The sequence below is a fragment of the Babylonia areolata genome, chromosome 32, assembly GCF_041734735.1.
Source record: "Babylonia areolata isolate BAREFJ2019XMU chromosome 32, ASM4173473v1, whole genome shotgun sequence".
NCBI classification, from domain to species: Eukaryota; Metazoa; Mollusca; class Gastropoda; order Neogastropoda; family Buccinidae; genus Babylonia; species Babylonia areolata.
Window position 1 is genome coordinate 8,820,138 of NC_134907.1, and position 4,749 is coordinate 8,824,886.

A 4,749-nucleotide genomic window follows, 5' to 3' on the forward strand; every position below is an offset into this window, starting at 1 on the left:
CAAACCACACCAAACCATACCAAACCACAACACACCAAACCACACCACACCACACCAAACAACACCTGACCACACCACACCAAACCAAACCACACCACACCACACCAAACCATACCAAACCACAACACACCACACCACACCAAACTACACCACACCAAACCACACCATACCAAACCACACCACACCACACAAACACCAACACAAGACAGCAACATCGCAAACACAATAATTATCTCACCTGTCAAGATGATCGTCTGCTTACTAGTGACCAGTCACTTTGACGACACCTGTATTTTGACGGCTGACTGAAGTGTTAGATTTTAAAACGATTAGTATGTGTATGTATATTGTATAATAAGTATGTATAACATTTAAAAAAAAAAGTTTTTTCTTCTTTTTTTTTTTTTTACTCTATACACCAGATGTAGTATATCGTTTACACACCGATCCTCTCGCTTTGACGAATTCTCTCCAACTGAGATCGAAACTGACAGCAGTGTGTCAATCAGGGACAGAACACTCCGAGGGCGGGTGGTTGGGTTGGGGGTGGGGGGGTTGTAGGGGGTGTGGGGTGTGGCATGTGAGGTGGAGTAACTGTGAGGCCATGAAGACGGTACGTCCACCTGTCATTATGATATAGCTCACACACACACACACAGCTTACACACACACACACACACACACACACACACACACACACACACACACACACACACACACACACACACAGCTATGTCCTGTTCGGCCGGTGTAGCTACGGACAATTCGACTACTCGCATGAGAAAATTTCACCCTGGAGTAAAATCCATCTCTCTCTCTTTCTCTCTCTCTCTCTCTCTCTCTCTCTCTCTCTCTCTGTGTGTGTGTGTAAAACAGCGTTTTGGGTCAATTTCTCTACCGATAGCATGAACATACATTTATATAACAATTGTTAAAACACAAAAACAAATACATACAACAACTAGAGAATATGAATTGCCTCTGTGGTGCAGAATATCTCTTCGTATTGTGCAGAGGCCAGCAGGTCTGCGAAATGCTTTTCTTTGTTCTGCCTCCCTGAGTGCATTTGGGTAAATATGCCGACCTTTTTTTTTTTTTTTTTAAGTATGAAACCACATGGGCATAATTTTCATCACCCACGCTGAATTCGATACATCCAGCTTTTAACACTCTTGCAAAGAAAAATCAAACAATCATCGCTAAAACACACACACACACACACACACACACACACACAAACACACACACACACATAATATATATATATAGATAGATAGATAGATAGATAGATAGATAGATAGATAACAGCTTCCGCTGTTCTTGATGTGACGGTTGGTATACTTCAAGGATAGAAGACCGTGTTTTGACTGCTGATACGACCTACACCAATATAGTTATACACAGAGGCACACACACACACTCACACACACACACACACACACACACATATATATATATATATATAGAGAGAGAGAGAGAGAGAGAGAGAGATAACAGCTTCCGCTGTCAGTTCTTGATGTGATGGTTGGTATACTTCAGAGATAGAGGACCGTGTTTTGACTGCTGATACGACCTACACCAATATAGTTATACACATATACACAGAGGCACACACACACACACACACACACACACACATGCGCGTGCGCGCACGCACACGACTTACACCAATATAAGTACAGACTCGTACATATAGGCGCGCCCGTGAAAACAACACACACATACGCGCGCGCGCGCACACACACACACACACACACACACACACACACAGAGTTCAGTTCAGTTCAGTTCAGTTCAGTTTTTTGGGACGTTTATAAGCCTTTCGGCTTTTTTTTTTGGGGGGGGGGGGGGTACCAGTCTAACAAAAAAACAACAAAAAAAAAAATGATTTGGGTTGCCAGTACACTTGCCCAGGAGTAATAGTAGTAATTTATTTATTTATTTTATTTTATTTTATTTTTTTATCATTCATCATAAATGAGTTTCAATTTGCTGATACTATTTACCTGTTCCAGGAGATTTTTAAAAGTGTTAACATTGTTAGCCATCTTAACATGCAGAAGTAATGTATTCCAATAAGATGCAATTCTGTTACTAAAACAATTTTTTCGAATGTTAATTCTTGAATACTTCATAAATAGTGTGTCAGTGGCATTCCTTGTTATATCCGTGAAAGTTTTGTTTTTTAAAAACGTCTCTTTGTCTAGTTTATCAATATTATTGAGTATTTTATATGTTTGAATTAGATCCCCTCTAATTCTACGAAATTTCAAAGATAGTAAATTAAGTAATTTCAGTCTTTCTTCATATGTTTTATCCTGCAATCCACTAACAAACCTTGTTGCCTTTCTTTGAACTTTTTCAACTGCAACAGATTGCTTTAGCGGTGGGGACGTTAGGGGATATAAGGGGGTGACATTTTCAGGGTAAGGGGGACATTTCAAAACGAGGCTAAAACGCAAAAAAAAGGGGTCATTTTAACCGTTGAAAATGTCCGCATGGGATGAGATAACGGTGAGAAAGTGCCCGGAGGACATTTCCAGCGGTCAAATTGTCCCCCGGGGACGTTTCCAAGGTGGGATGCTACACTAGGAAGCACGATCCCTTTAAACCCCTTTAAATCCCTTTAATCTTCTGCGTCTCATTCATCTCAAAGCGCAGAACCGAACCGAAGTATAAGGATTGGAAACATTACATGCTTTGGCATCAACCAGTTCAACGTGTGTGTGTGTGTGTGTGTGTGTGTGTGTGTGTGTGTGTGTGTGTGTGAGAGAGAGAGAGAGCGCGCACGCACCGTAAAATATTCTATCAGGGAGATAACACTTTGTATACTCATAAGGTAACTGGAATACAGTAGTCTCCCCTGAGTTCCCTTTAAATTGTTTTTAAATTTTTGCTTTATTTTATTTTATTTACTTATTATTTATTATACTTCGTTCAAACAGCGACAAAGTGCAGCGGGTTCATTTAGTTTTGATATACTGTTTATTACCCAATAAGCAGTTATTTACAGAAAAAGAATCAGTCAAGAGAGAGAGAGAGAATACGATCAATATATGTGTGATATTGTGTGTGTGTGTGTGTGTGTGTGTGTGTGTGTGTGTGTGATATACATGTGCGTGTGTATGTACTGCAGGAGGAGAGTATATATACATGTGCACGTGTGTGTGTGGGTCCACGTATGTCGTTTTATCGATACCCTGGAAACCCAACTTAGTGCTCTCCCACCTCGCTAGTGACATTGTGTCGATGCTGTAAATTTTCCCTCCCCTCCACCCGATAGCTGTTCATCATGTTTGCGTGTTAGACACACAGATGGTGCACTCATTGTTTGGGGGACCACAGCGTGCAAACACTTCAACCATCAATAATCCTTTAGTCCCGTGGAAGTAAGTGGCGCTAGTGATTAACCTGTTTGAGGTGAAAATTGATTTTATGAAGACGTTGTTGTTTTTGTGGGGGGTTTTTCCATGAGAGAAAAAAAAATCCGCGACATGTAGTAAAAAAAACAAAAAAAACCACCCCAAAACCGCACCCCAACAACAGTAAAAAACAACAACAACAAACAAACAAACAAACAAACAAATGCACACAAACACACACGTACTTGCGCACGTACACACCGAGAGGCCTGAAAATTAATTAAAACAAAATTTTACTATGGGGGGAAAAAAGAAGAAGAAAAGAGAAAGAAAGAAAACACACACACACACACACACACACACACACACACACACACACACACACACACATACGAAGGGGTTTTGTTTTTTTGTTTGTTTTTTCATGGAATTCTTTATTGTTTTCGCTCCTATATTGGCAAGGCAGCCTGGTACAGTGGTGGCCCAGTAAGTAATGCGCCCGACTCGGAAGAGTGCGTCTTTACGGATTCGAGTTCGAATCCTACTTGATACTGACCGGCCTTTTTTGTTTGTTTGTTTGTTTGTTTTAAATATAAAATTCACTGCCCCCTCCCTCCCCCCTTCCCCCGTCTCCACTTGGACCATGAGTGGTGGACAGGGTGCTAGTCATTCGGACGAGATAAAAACGCGAGGTTCCCGTGTTCAGCAATGCTCTCAGCGGCGCGTAAGAAAAAAACAACACCACCACCATACGACAACAGAAAAGGTTTGTCCTAGGCCAAATTGCATTAAAAAAAAAAAAAAAAAAAAAGGAAGAAAATCCCATTTTACAGAAAACAACAACAAACGAAGACTCTTGCAGACAGAAAACAATATACCATGATATGACTATATTATAGGTGGCGCTACAATGTGGCGACGCGCTTGTCCTTGGCCGGAGATCAGCCAGAGTTTCACACACATAAATATGTTATGACAAAAAGAAAAAAATATATATAACTCTACCTACACAAAACTAAAAGGCAATTAATGCAGTACAAGAGAGTACAGTAAAATGCAACAGACAACATTACAATCCAATGCGATTCGATTCATTGCAATGCAATACAACACAACACAAATCAACCCAACTCAGCCCAACCCAACACAACCCAACACAACACAACCCATCACAACTCAACCCAACCCAACACAACCCAACCCAACCCATCACAACACAACACAACACCACCCAACACAACCCAACCCATCACAACTCAACACAACCCAACCCAACCCAATCCATCACAACCCATCCCAACCCATCCCGATATGACACGACACGACCCGACCCGACCCGACCCGACCCGACGCTACACAGCGCGCGCAACACAACGCAAGGGTGATG

At 41.4% G+C, this 4,749-nt stretch overlaps 1 protein-coding gene across 1 annotated transcript in view; it reads right to left on the reverse strand.

Annotated features, from left to right (window-relative positions):
• LOC143276624 (carbohydrate sulfotransferase 14-like) overlaps positions 1-378 on the reverse strand; it is a 20,873-nt gene extending 20,495 nt beyond the window's left edge. Inside the window, exon 1 of the mRNA XM_076581239.1 lies at positions 239-378. The gene's annotated coding sequence lies outside the window, so the exon portion shown is untranslated. The remainder of the gene's footprint in view (positions 1-238) is intronic.
• Between the last annotated feature and the right edge of the window lie 4,371 nt (positions 379-4,749).